The sequence below is a fragment of the Prionailurus bengalensis genome, chromosome B2 (genome assembly GCF_016509475.1).
Source record: "Prionailurus bengalensis isolate Pbe53 chromosome B2, Fcat_Pben_1.1_paternal_pri, whole genome shotgun sequence".
NCBI classification, from domain to species: Eukaryota; Metazoa; Chordata; class Mammalia; order Carnivora; family Felidae; genus Prionailurus; species Prionailurus bengalensis.
The window spans coordinates 125,198,152-125,216,374 of NC_057349.1; the positions used below are offsets into that span (position 1 = coordinate 125,198,152).

The 18,223-nt window shown below is 39.1% G+C and overlaps 1 long non-coding RNA gene across 1 annotated transcript in view; it reads right to left on the minus strand.

Moving 5' to 3' along the window:
* Positions 1-14,596: 14,596 nt before the first annotated feature.
* The window catches only part of LOC122490028, a 35,772-nt gene continuing 32,145 nt past the window's right edge, over positions 14,597-18,223 (minus strand). The window contains exon 2 of the long non-coding RNA XR_006299068.1: positions 14,597-16,568. This is a non-coding gene — a long non-coding RNA (uncharacterized LOC122490028). The remainder of the gene's footprint in view (positions 16,569-18,223) is intronic.

An 18,223-nucleotide genomic window follows, 5' to 3' on the forward strand; every position in this document is an offset into this window, starting at 1 on the left:
GCACCAAATGTGGTTTCGTGAGATGATAAGGTGACTCAGATGAATTTATTATTCAATAGATTCATCATTTTCCTTCTCCAGTTTCTAATTGAGGATCCTAACTCCATGCCTCTTACCTCTCCTTCCTCCCTCTTCTGGCCATTTAATGATTTCATTCTTCATTTTCAAAAAGAAGAAATGGATATAAAACATGAACGGACGCTACACTGTTAAAACTGTGTACCTGAGACCGGAAAGAATTCAGAGACCGGTTCCCTCTAGTCAAAAGGAAGATGAAGGACATTTCTTTTCTCATTTCAGGAAGCTCTGAAACAAAGTTTCTTCTAGAATTATCTGCAGAAATCTCTTGCATTTCCCACATGGCGTAAATATCTAAATTGTCTACCTCTTTTTGATCATGGAGTTCTAAGCAAGACATGGTCAGGAAAACTGACCTTTCTCAGTTACAGAGAAGTTATTTTAAGTTTAGGCTCCTTGATTTACTCTTTTTTTCTTTTTCTTTTCCACCCCTAATGAAACCTAATATATGTACGTATATAACATTCTTTAAGGAAATAATTATGTAGATACAAGGAAGATGTAATTCTCTTACTTAGTAAGTCTCCAGGAGAAAAATCTACAAGGAGGGAAAAAATGCTTTCAGAGATGGACAATCCTTTGCTTTCATTTTTCTCACATCTTGTGAAAGGGCTACTTGTAATTCTACCTCTTTCCACTGAAAACTGCAAAATGTTAGAATTTTTAATTGTTTTATCGTACTTCAATAAACAAACATGGTAAGGGAACACTGTCAGTTAACGGAATAGTTCATCACCTTGTGCAGGTGATTGATCGTTTGTACTATTTGCCCATCCCAAGAACTGAACCCAAAGAGATTCTTAATTAATTTGGGAAACTGGAACATTCTCAGAAACTTCCACAATAACATATCTTAGTCATAGGTGACTTTACTATGGAGGCAATGAAGCTGAAGCCTCAGGGCCTCTTTACTGGGTTTTTCCTAAGCCCCGTAAGGGGACCTTAATGTGTCCACAGAGTCACATATTTTTGTGATATTTGCAAAGTCAATTGTTTGGTATTCTTTTTTTTTTTTTTCTCAGAAAAGGACTCCAGAATTACATAAGCTTTGGACTGCATAAAATCTGGATGTATGCCTCATCTCAATGAAAAGCATTTTAGCAGTTTATTTTTCTCCACAGTAAGACTGTAACTATAGCAAACCAGCTCTCTTCTGTAAAATATTGTTTTAAGTGCATACGATGGAGAAAGAATGTGTGCCTATTTGGGTCATTTAAATTAGGCCATTTAAAAAGTAATATGGAAATGCAATTTGGAAAACAGTGCCTTCTTACCATTCAAATAACTCCAACTGTAATTTCAAGAATTAAGTTTTAACTTCTATTAATCATTTGGCCATAACTCATGTTTCCCAATAAACTAGGAAAACTTGGCAATAATTCAATATACAATTAAGATTTTATAAACAGAACCAAATTTTTTTAAGTTTGTGCCCATAAAAAGTTGAAATAATATGTCTTCCCCAGATCTCCCTATCTAAACAAAGTATATTAAGAAAAATAAAATCAACCATTAAAAATTGTATGTCCATTATAACCTGTGGGTTATAATATAGGAGACTAAAGTTTTCTCAAATAAGAATGTTTACAACATATGAGCATCTTTCATCAAAGAGCCCTCTTTCTGCAGTTTAAATCCTAAACTATGCCTCCTGATCTTAGCCACAAGGAAGTTAAAGAAAAAGGTAGTTTATAAGACAGCTTAGTACCCAAGACCACCTAGATTTTTGTGAGCCATAGTCAACACCTCAAATTATACTGAGAAACAGACAGGCAGGCAAGGGGAAATGTGGAGTGCAATTCTGAACGAGTTATAATTTCATTCCTTGTGGCATGTGCCCCTTAGCTCAATGTCACATGATCTGTGGCTCCCGGTGGCCTCTCAGAGCGAGTTGCAGGCATCCAGCCTAATGCTCACAAAGGCCACCTGACACATTACCCTCAAGACTGTCACCCACAGTAGGTGCTCACCCCTAAATACCTGTTGGTGATATCCCATGATGACTATGGAAAGCCAATACTGAGGATCTATTTGACCTTGCCCACAGCTCCCACCTAGGTCAACTTCTGTGCTCTTCCACAAAGTCTCTTAGATTTGAACTCCGGTGCTGATTCCATGGTTGAAATAAAAGACTCAAAGATTGATTTTTGCACTTCAAGAGTGAAGAGATTTGGTCAAGGACAACTGTCTCAACTTCAGGGTAGGGAGGAAGAAGGCTAACAATTCCAGAAAGTGTCCTGATATCAGAGTTACAACAGTGCCTTTCTGCTTTAAAAGTGACCGACATTTTTTTTTAATGTTTATTTATTTATTTTCAGAGAAAGAGAGAGCATGAGCAGGGGAGGAGCAGAGAGAGAAAGAGAGAGAGAATCTCAAGCAGGCTCCGTACTATCAGTGCAGAGCCTGACCCGGGGCTCAGTTCCATGAACCATGAGATCATGACTTGAGACAAAACCAAGAGTTGGACTCTTAATGAATGAGGCACCCCAAAAGTGACGGACATTTTTGAGGTACATACAATGTGCTGGGCATTAGGCCATTGTCTATACATGCATGGGCTATACATGCATTATCTCATTTAAATAACTACTACCCATGAAGGAGGTTTTCTTTTTCTTTTTTTTTTTTTTTCTGAGACAGAGAAAGACAGAGCATGACTGGGGGAGGGGTAAAGAGAGAGGGAGACACAGAATCAGAAGCAGCCTCTAGGCTCTGAGCTGTCAGCACAGAGCACGACACGGGGCTCAAACTCACACACTGTGAGATCATGACCTGAACCGAAGTCGATGGCTCAACCGACTGAGCCACCTAGGCGCGCCTGAAGGAGGTTTTCTTATCACTGCCACTTTACAGGTAAGGAAATGGATTCAAAGAGGTTGTGTGACAGTGAATAGCTAGCAAGTGAAGGAGAACTTTTGGATTAATTAATTAATTAATTATTTACTTAAAGTAATTCCTACACCCAACGTGGGGCTTGACCTCACAACCCCAAGACTGAGTCATATGCTCTCCCAACTGAGCCAGCCAGGCACCCCCAAAATTCTTGATTTAAACTCAGCCTGTCTTAATCAAGACCTTAGTTTTGAAGACATTGCTAATGTGTCCCAATGTTTGAAACAGGAATTCCTGGCAATCTGTGACAGGATTTTATTTGGGACACAGATGCTTCCATTAAATATTGAGAAAGTCATGTTCTTTTGAAAGTCTTTCAGTCCTTCTTTTCCTATCAAGGAGAAGGGTTCAGTTTGGTGCGGAATTGTCACCATCTCGCTAACCCCTGGTCCTCTGCTTTTGTGAACAAGGAGCCCAAACCACAGTCTCAGCCCTCGGTGGGCAGTGGTATGTAGCTGGAATTGAACAAGTATTTCCATGGTGTTTACTTTCACACACTTTACGTTTACGGAGTGTAATGTGGGTTTTTCATCATGTAGTAAAACAAATTTTCTTTTTCAGTAAACATATATAGTGATCATGTTAAAGAAAAATATTAGGTACATGTAATGATCAGCTTTATGGCTAGGCTATAATCCCTAGTGATCTCATCAAACACTAATCTAGGTGTTGCTATGAAGGTATTTCGTAGATGTGACTAACATCCATAATCACTAGATTTATGTAAGGGGTTATTCTGGATTATCCGACTGGGCCCAATGTAATCACAAGGGTCCTTAAGAGAAAAGAGGGAATAAAGAGAGCCAGAGAAGGAGCTGTGAGGACAGAAGGGATACAGCTACAAGCCAAGGGATGTGGCCAGAAAAAGGCAGAGAATGGATTTTTCTCTTAGAGCCTCCCCAAAGGACGCAGCCCTCTGGACACCTTGACTTTAGCCCAGCAAAAACTGATTTTAGACTTGTGACCTCCAGAACTGTAGGAGAATAAATTGTGTTGTTTTAAGCCACTTAGTTGGTGGTATTTCATTACAGTGGTAACAGAAAACTAACACACTAGTCTATGATGTTTGCTAGGTCTCAAACAGCAAGAGTTAGCCTTTTTACAACACCTGCCTAGAAACTCTAGGGTCAGACTGTTTATTAACTGACTTGGAGAGGGGACGCCTGGCTGGCTCAGTCAGTAGAGCATGTGACTCTGGATCTCAGGGTTGTAAGTCCAAGCCCTATGATGGGTATAGAGATGACAATAATAATAATAATAATAATGAGAAGAGCACTCTTCTCCCTAAATTTTCAATATGTTAGTTTATGCCTGCTAAAATGTTATTGGTGCATAGTAGGTGCCTGGGTCACCATTAGGAAGCAGTCTTAGGACTAAAGGTTTGCTGCCTCTCAACGAACTGCCCGACAGACTCCCAGGCCTTTTGACCCTCTGCTCTTTTTGTGAATTTCTTAACCATCTTTAGGTCTGACCACCCAGTAGCTATAAACTTTTGATATGCCACTGGCCTAGAAATTGTTCTCCTTCCTGATTTCTGACTTCTCATTTAACTTAAACTTCTTATTTTGTCCTAATCTCTGTTTCATGATCTAGTGGCTGGTTTCATTCTCGCCTGGATCTTCAATGGGTACGTGAACCTTAAGCATTACTCAAGTACAGTGTTTAACCCATCGCAAGCATTGACTTCTGGTCAGGAACTAGGCCTTTTTTATGGACCTCAAATTCAGAAGAAAAAGACTCCTTTTCTGGGGCGCCTGGGAAGCTCAGTCAGTTGAGCATCCAACTCTTGATTTCAGCTCAGGTCATGATCTCACAGTTAGCGAGTTTGAGCCCTGCGTAGGGCTCCACACTCACAGCACATTCTCTCTCCCTTTTTCTCTGCCCCTCCCCTGCTTGTGCTCTCTCTCAAAAATAAATAAACATTAAAAATAAATAAATAAGGGGAGCCTGTGTGGCTTAGTCGGTTGAGCGACTGACTCTTGATTTTGGCTCAGGTCTTAATCTCACAGTTTGTGAGTTTGAGCCCCGCGTTGGGCTCCGAGCTGGCAGTGTGGAGCCTGCTTGGGATTCTCTCTCTCTCTTCTTCTTCTCTCTCTCTGCCCCTCCCCCACTTGTGTGCACGCTCTTTCTCTCTCTCAGAATAAATAAACTTTAAGAATAAATAAGTAAACTTTAAAAATGAATTTTTTTTCTAGTGTAGACCCATAGCTTATTTTTAAACAGTATCTTAAAATAAGAAATGTAAAAAAAAATTTAATTGCATAGTACAAAAAGGTATTGAGCTTATTTTGAACCCCGGTTCCATTCTCCAGACGCAGGTGTGTGTGTGTATATGTGTGTGTGTGTGTGTGTGTGTGTGTGTGTGTGTGTGTATAAGACAGATAGAGAGAGAGAGGGAAAGTTATTCTTCCAGATGCATATGCATGCAAGGTTAGGTCTGTGTAGACTTGAATAGCATGATTCTGTACACTGTTTTCCACATTGACTTTTTTTTTTTTACAAACATATAATAATAATATTTCTTAGGGTTGTTGTGAGGATTAATCAATTAATCCTTAGTTCATCCTTGAGCACTAATTTTGTTCAATAAAATACATAGATTCTCTTTAAAAACAAAATGTCTAAGGTTCTAAAGGATGTTACTTCAAATTAAAGAATCTACTCAGTCAGTAATTTTTATTATTTCAAGTATTTTTATTATTTTTAAGTATCATTTATCTCTGTAAATAATAGTTAATAAGCGTATTTTATACTCCTATAATCGATATGAACTTGTAATTTTGTTTGTTTTTCAAAAAAATACTTACGTAGAGCTTTTCATTAATGACTCAGCCTGTAAACTTGTAACTTTATATATATTCTAACAAGCATGTAAGTCACAGTTTGTGTAACCTTTTCCTTGATGTTGAACATTTGCGTTATTTCTAGCCTTTTGTTATGATATATAGCACTAGTAAAATTAAAAAATCTTAAAATGGAGAGAGATTTTAGAAATAGTTCCTTAACACAGGTATATCCTATCACATTCCATATTACCTGGGTTCTGCTTAATACATCTAGCGAAACTGACTGTTTCATGGAAAAGCCCATTCCATTTTTTCCATTTTGAACCGTTCCAATACAAAGTTCTGTATCTTTAACTCCATTTGTCCTTGTCCAGGCCTCATTCGAGCCCATCCTGTATTTGCAGTCTGGACTCCAGACCTGAGGTCAAGACTCTCACCCTGTGCCCTAACCCACAGGCACCCATTATCCATCAGCAACACGAACTTTAAAAAAAAAATATATCCGTTTTCAATGGAACATTTTTTTTAAGGAGGTTTATCATATGTTTAGTCTTGATGCTTTTATATTTCCACAGAATGTTTCACAATTATATTTGTTAGTTGAACAAATGTAAAACAAAGCTATATATTTACTTCTGATAGATACCATAGGCAAACCAGATAAAAATGTTGCTCAGTATATATTTTCAAGTTACTTTCACTTCTTAAATTAGTAGTGCTAATTGGCATTGACAAAATAATCATTGCCACTAAGTGAGCTATATCAACTCTTCACACGGAATTTCTGACACAAAATAGGATTAACAAACTAACAGCTGCTCTGCTAAACAAAGTTCCCTGGAGAATTAGAAGCTGTCAGTTTATGGCTCAGATGAGAACAAACTGTATTATACAGTCACCACAACATACTACAAAGTTGCGAAAACTATACATTTCTCCGGTTTTCTGGTATTCTTTGTACAAGAACTTCTAAGCTTAGGAATTCCAAAGAAGTTTAAATGAATACTAAAATAGCAATTGAATAATTTCAAATTTTAAGAAGGGAATGGAAGAAGTTGAAAATAATGTCATAAAGGGATCCCAGGATTTAAAAGGAAAATGTTGTGGGGCAATCTAGGCACAATTATAATGGTGAATGGGGACTAGACACATTGATTGTGAGATCCCATGGCTGAAGTTTAGGTTCCATGAGGGCTCTGGGACAGCGTTTTCACCCAGAAAAAGTCTGGCCCATTGTAGGCACTAAAACTAACAAAATTCCATTATTATGCCGGAAAATACAAATATAAACATGGATAAACACTCCACATTCAAACTTACAATGAATTGTTAACTAATCTTAAGAACGAAGACTAGGGGCGCCTGGGTGGCGCAGTCGGTTAAGGGTCCGACTTCAGCCAGGTCACGATCTCGCGCGGTCCGTGAGTTTGAGCCCCGCGTCAGGCTCTGGGCTGATGGCTCAGAGCCTGGAGCCTGTTTCCGATTCTGTGTCTCCCTCTCTTTCTGCCCCTCCCCCGTTCATGCTCTGTCTCTCTCTGTCCCAAAAGTAAATAAATGTTGAAAAAAAAAATTTAAAAAAAAGAACGAAGACTAAATCATCTTAACCACAAACTTTATATTGTATTGAGACATACAAATGCTGAAAGAATTCATTACCAGAAGACCTACACTTTTAAGAAATATTAAAGTCCTTCAGGCAGAAGAAAAATGATACCAGATGGAAATGCAGATCTAAACAAAGGAATAAAGAACACTGGAAATTGTAATTATATGGGTAAATTATATGATTTTTTTCTCTCGTTATTTAAATCTCTTTAAGTGATATTTGAATGTGTAAACGAATATAATGACAATGTATTATAGAGTTAACAACATGTATAATTAAATTATTATACCAATAGCGTAAAGGCTGGGAGGAGAGAAATGGAAGTACACTGTTATAAGTTACTTTAAAAATGTGAAGTGGTGGGGGTGCCTGGGTGGCTCAGTCGGTTAAGCATCCCACTCTTATTTTCAGCTCAGGTCATGATCTCGCAGTCTGTAAGTTCTAGCCCTGCCTCGAGCTCTGTGCTAACGGTGTGGAACCTGCTTGGGATTCTCTCCCTCTCTCTCTGACATGTGGTCATGAAAGGAGCAAATTGCATCCATGAGCATGTGTAAGTCTTTTAAAGAATAAAACCTACAAAACAAACCTCTAGATTTCCGTATGTGGACATGCATGTAGGTAAAGGTAGAGAAGACAGCAAGAACATTCCACCTCCAGCTGATAACTGAGTTCACCTCCAGGAAGAGGATGAGGATTGAGAGGAGTTACAAGGATATTTTCAGTTTGCCTGTTTTGTTTGAAGTTTTTACACAGGAATCAACACAACAGAATTTGTTTAACTCAAACAAATGAAAGAGCAGGAATAATTTGTACTCAGCATAAGCAGTATGCTAGCTAGCAGTATGTGAAATAGGTAAGGTCCCTGCCAAATGGAAATGGCTAAATGTACACAGTCTTAGGGTCAGTATGTTAGGGGCCTATGCACATAACTTCCAGTAATAAAATAACCAAATCAGTAATAAGAAAGAGAACTTTTTTTAAAAGATTAATTAGATAGGATATAAGGAACACACCATGCGTTATGTTTATGAATAGAACATTAGATTTTCTAAGGAACTGTTCTTAAGTTCATCTACAGTTTTCTTGTCAGAAACCGTGCATTTTCCCGTGGAAAAAATGTTTAGGTTTTCACAAAATCTGTTATATCACTGTTCTTTGGTAGGAAGCATCAGAAATACTCTGGAAAGTAAGGCAAAAAACTTACTGAACACTACAGAGGAGCTCACAGAATCTAGGAGACACGCAGTTTCAGCCCTCAGGAAAAACAAGAACCAAGTGGCCCTTGGATCTAGGCTCCGGGTGGACAGCTGGAAACATCAGTCTTTCTTGGCAACTGGACTCTCGAATCTCATGATACAAGCAAAGTACTGGGAAGCCCTCAAGTCTGTTTCAGCTTCCTCTACACCTAACACTTCCCGTTCAGGTCCTGAGAATTTTGAGGTTTCTGAAGACTTTCTGAGCTCACATCCCAGCTATGTTACTTATGAACCATGTGACTTTGAGCAAGTTATGTGACCATAACTACTTTCATCTATAAACACGGGATAAAATTATACCTAGCTCCTAGAGTTTTTGAGAGGATTAGGTTGTAGAATACATATAAAATTATTAGCATAGAGTTTGTATTCAACTGACACTGGCTATTATTATTTCCTATTCATGAACAGAAATATTCCAAAATGTTAAGTATTCATAATAGCAGATGTATGAAAGAATCTTCTCTCCTTTTACAAATTTCCTATAACAAGAGTGTCTTTTTTTAATTGTAAAAACAAATATTTTTTAAGCTCTGAATTGCAATAATCTGATGACTAGAATCATATAGGATTTGCTACTCAAAATTAGATATTTTTTGATCAAGGAATAATGTTTAGATGTCTTTAACAGAGTTTAAGAACTACAGTGTGAAATTTTACCATGAAAATTAGCAAACTTTTTGCCTCCTAGACAAACATAATACAGTTCTTTAATTGGAACTGTTTTAGCTCAATAGACTCAAGTGATTTTCAAAAGTATGTATCTCATTGTTTGCCTCTTTTTTCCTATATTCACTATTCATGATAGTCTTGTTTTGGTCTTGAACAAATAAACATCAGAATATTTAAAAATACTGAGCTGTCTGTCCTGGGAAGAACTACATCCCAAACGACTAAAACCAAAAAGGTCACAAGATGTTTCCCTTCATTTTGTCATTTGATCTTAGATATGCTGCTTTCAAAACACAAGCTACAGTAAGTAGCTATTTAGAGACAAGACAGCCCAAATCTATCATTTAAAAGAGGAAATAAGTGGTGAGGACATTGCATTCTTCAACTGGAACTTCTGAACTGAAAAGTTTTTGTTTGAAAGAATTCCACATGACAAGGTATCAGTGAGACAAAAAGCCCCAGTCAGTGGCGGCAGATATCGTAAGCTGGCCACCTGTCCAACCAGCCTCTTTTTCTAGTGTGCTGGTTGGAAACAGAGATACTTGCTTTCCTAGACTGGCTGAATAGAAATAGGGTGGCCATGTGATTCAGTTCCAGCCAATATAGTATAAACAGAAGTCTCTGCTTACAGCTTCTAGAAAAGCTGTTTTAAAGACTGGGCTGGCAGTTTCCTTTGCACTTTGCCCTTCCTTCTTCCTCCTTCTCCCACTTGTAACTAACATGTTGCCTGAAATGAAGGTATCTTTCAATGTTCAAAATGAGAGCCACATGAAGGCCTTGCTAAGCCACCATTACAGCTATGGAAGCTTACTCCCAGATACCTTGTTGGTTGAAGTAAATATATCCTTCACTTGTTTAAGCCTCTCTTTCTTGGGTTTTCAGTTGCTTGCTGGCCAACACATTTATAACTGATAAAAGTAACATATCAGGGAAAACAGATTGCTCCCTGACATTAGTAGTTTATTTTTCCAGAGATTATGAAAGACCTAAAAAAATGTTTTATCAAACCGCACTAGGAAGGTTTGAGAAACTTGCTTTAATGTGATGGGCAATATGAATTTTGCTTCCCTAAGCATAAATTGATTCCTGAATCAATGTAAGGACAGAAACGTTTAAGCAAAATTAACATTTAAAAAACTTTCACTTTTGTGGAGAACGAATATATAAAGATAGTATCAATGAAATTCTGACATGTAGACATATAATAGAGTCAGTCTTTTCAGTTCTTTCCCCCAAACAAGTTAAAAACATTCTTCACTACTAATATGAAATATCATGACATAACAATTACATAATGTTTTTCATTCTGGGGCTAGGGTGGGGTCTGTGAAGTAAATAAATGTGGCAACTCTCAGAACCAAACTGAGATAACCGAGCTCTCAACCGCTCCCTTCCCTAACCCCCTACCCATGACATGATGTGAACTTTGGAGACAGCTCTAGCCTGTTTCTATTTCTTATAATCAGAATGACATAATTGAACCTTAAGCTGATCTAGATTAGGCCAATCTCCTCTCAAGGAAAGAGACTTCTGAACTATAGACAAGGTCTGGCTGCCATGAACGTTCTATGTCCACCTGTGAGATGTACACTTGAAGACCTCTGTAGATCTTCCAGATCAGAGTTCTCAGTCCCCAGGGATTAAGTTAGGAGATGGTCATCACATGTATAATTTGAGGCATGGAGTTCTCCTGGGTTCACTCAGGGACACCCTTGGGAAAAAAAGAAATGGAGGAAGAAAAGACTCTATAAGTCTACCCCTGCCTCCACACCCCCGCATCTGAGCCTGAGCTGCTGTGCTGCAGGCACATCTACTTAAGGGGTTTTGACGTAAGTTTTCATTTGTGGGGAGTTTATATTGCTTTAAAAGAAAGAAAGAAAGAAAGAAAGAAAGAAAGAAAGAAAGAAAGAAAGAAAGAAAGAAAGAAAGAAAGAAAGAAAAAAGAAAGAAAGAAAGAAAGAAAGAAAAAGAAAGAAAGAAACTATAACTGCATTAAGGTACATCCTAGTGCCAATTTTATTTATTTTTTATTTTTTGAAAAAAGAGTTTATTTTTAAGTAATCTTTACACCCAACGTGGGGCTCAAACTTAAAACCCCAAGATCAAGAGTCGTATGCTCCAGGGGCGCCTTGGTGGCTCAGTGGGTTAAGCGTCCGACTTCACCTCAGGTCATGATCTCACGGTTCGTAAGTTCCAGCCCCGCGTTGGGCTCTATGCTGACAGACAGCTCAGAGCCTGAAGCCTGCTTCAGATTCTGTGTCTCCCTCTTTCTCTGCCCTGTCTCTTTCTCTCTCTCTCTCAAAAATAAATAAACATTAAAAAAATTAAAACAAACAAAAAGAGTCATATGCTTCACCTACTGAGCCAGCCAGGTGCCCCCATCCCAGCGCCAGTTTTAAATGCAAATACCTTACTTGGGAGAGGTAACATTTATTCATCACCATTTCTACACACCTTAAAAACTAGCTAAGTTAGCAAATTAGTAAATTAGAGCATTGGAACAGTCTAGGACTATTCATTTGACTCTCAGATGGTTAATTCTTCAATTGTATTAAATAAAAATTGGTGTAATCCATGACCTTACATTCACATCCAAACAAATGTTGAATAAGTCACTTAATAGTTTCATAAATGTGGGCAAGTTAACTTCTCTAGGCTTTTGTAACAGAGCCACCACCTCACCAGATATGTGTTCCCAAGAATGTGTATGAAGCACCTAGAAGCACAGAAGACCTCTGATTAACTGTCCTCGGCACTAAGTACTATCAGCTTACCCTGGAGCAGAGGAACAACAGTCTGATATTTTTCCAAATTCTGCCTTTAGCTCAGTTGAAGCCTTCTGGACTCACCTCAATTCTTACTGTTGCACTTAGAAAAATTATTTTAGCGACGATGTTTCTTATTTCCAAATCTGAGCCATCAGCCATTTTTTATTGCTATAGTGCCTCATCCTACCATAAGGGTCTCTAGAGAGATACGACGTGAGCTCTTTCAAGGGAAATGCACCTTCGTGATTCCTATGACCAGAGGGTCTGCCTGATATTTATCTCTTACTTGGTGAGTGGAGCCAGACAACATAGAAGCCACAAGTATGTCTCCCTTGGGCCCAGAGCAGAGCCAGCCTGGGTTTTCTCACAAGTGCAGGCTCTGAGAGTGAGACCATGGATGAAGAAGAAAACAAACTCTCCAAGTTCTGCAGGGGGAGAGGGAAAGCGACGAAGCATAAGAGAAAGAGTAAGTTGATGCCTTTGTTCCTCCAGAATGGCAGCCCCATTGTGCTGCTCATGTGTCCTTTAATGTCCTTTGATGTGTCCTTTAATGCTAGCCAGCGCATGATGTCAGACGGGGGGATGGTGGACCTGTGGTCACCTCATGCTTTCAAGGCTTGCTCTAGTCTCAACTCCCTCAGAACCACAGAAGTCCATGTTCGCCCTTTCCTCGTATAAAGCCATGTAGCCCTTACTACTCTTATCTGTAGCTCTCGCTCGGAAGCTTTTACTTTTTTGGATAGCTTTTAGGTAGATGATAAATTCTTTGAAAACAGGATGAACACATTAGAAACAGATTTTAAACACAACAAGCACTTGCTAAATGTTTATAACGGATAACCAAGAGGAGGACCCCCTTTTGATGAAAGAGAACTGCTTGGATTAGAAGGGATTTGGAAGACTTCTTGTAAGTCAAGAAGTGTCAAAGAATGATATCTAGAGGATCCACCAGACTAGAAAATGGGTCTCCAAGCATGAGAAAAACAAGACACCACAAGAAGAGGAAGTGGGTTTCGAGGCTAGGGGTAAGGTCAGTGCTTCAGGCACTGCAGGGACAACCACAAGGAGAAATTCTAGCCAGGAGAAGTCAACGCGTCAACACAAGCCCAAGACCGGGTAGCATCTGGTGGGTAGATCCGCATTTGAACCATTCCTCGGGGCCTCTTATGTGGCATTGGGGGAATACCCACTGTAGGACTTTGGACCACTGTGATTTGTCTATTGCAAAACATATGTACATAGTTGTCATTTGTTTATCTTTAAATAAAACTTGGTTTTACTACACTATAATTATTGAACTTGCAAGTGGAGTTCATGCCAGTTTACTACACTATCAAATAGACCATTTTCTTGAGTTTTGGCTCATGCCAGAGAACGTGATTTTGGAGTCAAAATCCTGTGTCACTTAAACTTTCAGAGCCCAGTTTCCTCTTTTCTGAAATGACAAAATTCCGCATCTTAACAAACCTTTGCTTCTAGTACCTTATCAAGCGTAGAGTAGACACTTCGTGAATATTAGTTTCCTTCCTTTCTTTATGCCATAAGTATATCTGGCAAGATGATTATAACTTGAGACATTAATGCATGTTTAAGCTATAATAAATGTTTCCTGTAAGAAAGTAAAGGAAATACCTTGAACTTTCAGAATCACTGAGGAAAGCCCAAGAAAGTATTTTGTTACTTTGGTCTTGTTCTTCCCCAAAGTAAATGACCTATTATGAAAAGCAAATCTGTCTTTCAATTAGGTTCTTTTTGTTTTAGGAAGTATTTTTCCTAAAATCAACTATAGGAATTAATTTACTTCCTTCAGAGAAGGAAATACTCTTTCAAGGAGCATGGATTCTTTTTACAACCTTTCTCATGCATGATGATCCTTTTATACCTGCATTACACATAATTTTAAGTGTAAATGCTTTTGAAAAGTAATTTTAAATGGCATTTTCACTGTTTGATTTATAAACTTGAAAATTAGTAGATTTTGCCTATATTTCTTAAGAATCTCTTTAAAAAAATTTTTTTTAATGTTTATTCATTTTTGAGAGACAGAGCGTGAGTGGGGAGGGACAGAGAGAAAGAGGGAGACACAGAATCCATAACAGGCTCCAGGCTCTAAGCTGTCAGCACAGAGCCCAAAGCAGGGCTCAAACTCACTGACAGTGAGATCACGAGCTGAGCCGAAGTTGGATGCTTAACCGAATGAGCCACCCAGGCGCCCCGGCCTATATTTCTAACTATCCATGTAGATATTCTTCTAAGGGCTCTTTGCACATCAAAAGGTTATGTAAATAGATACTTTTTTAAATAAACCTGAGAAAACCAGGAACCAATAATCTGTATTGGTCCAGAAAAGAGCAAACACAAACTTAACACTTTTCAATGCATCATGTTACAAATATCTTTTTGTTGTGGTTAACAGGCACTGATGAGGTTGGAGGATATTGATTATATATACATCATTGTATTAGAAAAGAAAATGTCTATTCAGATACAAGTTACTATCTGTTGATCAAGAGCAATCATTAATAAATAAGAAAACAATGCACTTCAATCAGCTAATATTTATTGAGCATATATTATATGCCCAGAATTATGCCAGGTTCTACAAATCTGGCTGTGAATGAGACCCCTTATCTCTTACTAGTTACATGGTACTTTCAAAGATACATCAAAATGATAGAATCACGTATGTTTTTATTTTTTATTGCACGAAAACACAAATTAAAGCTTAACATATTTAAAAATATTAATTTTATCATTAAATAAATCAACAAAGCCAGAAGGTAGAGCCAAAATGGAAACTTAGCTGTAACAGCTACCGGTTTTATGGCCACTAAGCTAATTGGAAACTATTCTCTTCCTTTACAATTCGAATTAGCTACAGAAAGCCCTTCCACTCCCATAGGGCATATGAGCAACAGAAATTGAGATCAGAGGTTTGGAGGAACAGAGACAAAGTTCATACAAAGTAAAGCTATAGGTACCAGATTGGATTATTGCTCACAATTCTTCCCTCGGTCCCTCGGCCACGGAAACCTACAGCACACCAGAGTGGATGGGTGTTTCCCCCACTTTATTGATATCGTGTTATGTAACTTGTTCTGGTCCATGGAATGTCAGGCAACATGACATGAAGAAAAACTTAAATGTCCTCACGTCCTTTGGCTCAGTGTCTCGCACTCCCGTGACTGCCATGAAGACAGCCGATGCCAGTTAACTGTTGTCTCTTCAGTCTGGGCCCCAAAGTCAGACAGACAGGCAGTGCTACCCTTGACCCAAAGCCAAGAGCCAAGCTGTCCTGCAGCAGCCTAATGCGGTGCAACCCTGCAGACTTACAGGCAAGACCAGAACTGCTTCCTGGTACGAGCCAGAGTGGTCTTGAGATCTTTGCTAGAGTTTTGGAGCAACAGGTGACTCACTCACCACTGCTAGTTAAAATAGGCAGCGCATGGACAGATTCTAGTAATCCAACTGAAAACTAGTATGCGGACTTTATATGCAATTGGAGGCAGAGAGACTCTGTCAAACTGTACCATTAGTTTAAAAGCCCTAACGGAAGTAATAGACAACACTAGTGAATTATGGGACATAGGTGGGAGTCAGCGGAAGGTGCAGAAACTGGGCCAAAAATGAACGGAGCAGGTCTAGACGTGGTAGGCTTGCCTAGCTGCTGAGAGTTGGCATGTCCCAGTGACAAAATGACACAGTCACCACAGTTGAATTGGTCTCCTGTTGAAACACAAAGCCTCTCTTTTCAATCCGTAGTTGAAACGTATTTTCATAGATCAAACACATTTCATAGAGTAATTTCATAGAATGAGACTTTGATATCAATATATTTGAAAGGCAAGCACAATAACGTTCTTCGTTTTAGCAATGAAGGAAAAGTACAGAAATGGACTTGCTATATAAATTCTGCATTTGTACCAAGAGAAGGCTGAACGCTGTCACAGCAAACTCTGTGAATGAAGGTTTCACAATAGTTCAAAAAAAGAAAAGCAATGAAGAAATGATTCGCTACATAGCACACGCCTCACGCACAGGACACGAAGTTGTGCAGAACTCACAACAACCCGCAAGGCATTCATCAACGCCACGTTCTTTGGCATTTGGGGAGAAGAAATTTAGTTTCAGAAAACAAAAAAAATAACATTGTTGATTTAAACTTTTCTGGTTTGGTGGTTATGTTGGTGCCTCGTTTTTGTTTGTGTTTTACAGTTACAATAAACGTTAGAGGCAAGAGGTTTGCTTCAGTTTGTATGTTGTTGCGACAGAGAACCTAAACTCAAACTCGCTTAAATAGGAAAGAAGATTTATTTATTCACGTAGTGGAAAAGCCTTGGGGCTGTTTAGTGTCATGAGCGGCTTCATCCAGGAGCTCCAAAAATGTAATGAAAATTCAATTTCTCTTAGTTTCTTGGCTCAGCCTTCTGCTGTGTCAGCTTCATTCTTAAGATTCATGCGGCAGCCTCTGGCATCTTCAGGCTCGTGTCTTCCTTCTTGCTACGAGGTCCTGTGGGAAGAGAGAAAGTAGGCCCCATACAACTGCAGTATTCACCTCGATGGAAGCAATCACTACATTCAAGGCCACAGGCTCCTACGGCACAACCTAAAGCACACAGACAGTTTTCAGTGAGAGGAGAAGGTGGGGAAAGTTTTCCCAAAATGAGTCCTATTAAGAAAATAAGTGGTGGGGTGCCTCGGTGGCTCAGTCGGTTAAGCATCTGACTTCAGCTCAGGTCATGATCTCGCGGTCCGCGAGTTCGAGCCCCGCGTCGGGCTCTGTGCCAACGGCTCAGAGCCTGGAGCCTGTTTCAGATTCTGTGTCTCCCTCTCTCTGACCCTCCCCCGTTCATGCTCTGTCTCTCTCTGTCTCAAAAATAAATAAACGTTAAAAAAAAAAATTAAAAAAAAAAAGAAAAGAAGTGGTCGGGGCGCCTGGGTGGCTCAGTCGGTTAAGTGTCCGACTTCAGCTCAGGTCACGATCTCACGGTTCATGGGTTCAAGCCCCGTGTCGGGCTCTGTGCTGACAGCTCAGAGTCTGGAACCTGCTTTGCATTCTGTGTCTCTCTCTCTGCCCCTCCCCTGCTTAGGCTCTGTCTCTCTCTGTCTCTCAAAAATAAATATCAATAAACAAAATTTTTAATTAAAAAAAGGGAAGAAAAGACAATAAGTAGTGACTTTGGGTGGATAAGGAAGATCGAGCATCTTCTATAACAGAAGTCAGTATACGTCCTACTGCTTCTGTTTATACAGCCACTAGCAAAGAATGGTTTTCCCACTTTTAAATAGTTTGGGGGAGGAATTTTATTTTATTATTATTTTTTTAGTGTTTATTTAGTTTGAGAGAGAGAGAGTGTGTGTATGAGAGAGAGCAAGTCGGGGAGAGGCAGAGAGAGAGAGAGAGAGAATCCCAAGCAGGCTCTGTGCTGTCAGTCCAGAGCCTAATGCAGGGCTGGATCTCATGAAGTGTGAGATCATGACCTAAGCTGAAATCAAGAGTCAGACGCTCAACCAACTGAGCCACACAGGCACCCTGAGTGTGTGTGTGGGGGGGGGGGGGGTGGAGGGTTAAAAAAAATAATAGTTCATGACATGTGAAAATTATAGGAAATTCAAATTTCAGTGTTTCCCAAATAAAATTTTATTGGAACTCAGCCACACTCATTAAGTTATATAGTGTCTCTGACTGCTTTCGTGCCATAATAGTCACAACAGAGATGATACAGCCCACAAAGTCTAAAAAATGTACTGTTTGATCCTTCAAGAAAAACTTTGCCAACCCCTGCTCTATAGGCTTATACCTATTGTTTTAACACATTAGAAGGTAGCATTATTGTTAAAATTATTTAGCTCAAGAATCATGGTCATCAGCAGCGTATGTACTTTGAATGTAGATCGCACATTCACATTTGAGAACTTCAGTTTCAGCTATAGGATACTAAATATCAAAGATGTAACACTAAGCAGGATTTCAGTTAAATAAAAGAGAAATGGACATTGCCCAGAAAATGAGGATTCTAATAATGACAAGGAAATTTTGAAATGCTCCTGTGACATCACCCCCAGATGTTCATCCCATTGGACACAGGCAGTGCTATGTGGGAGAGTTGGAGGACATGAGGTGAGACACTTCTGTCCATAAGGGAGGAGAAGATGGATGCTTGA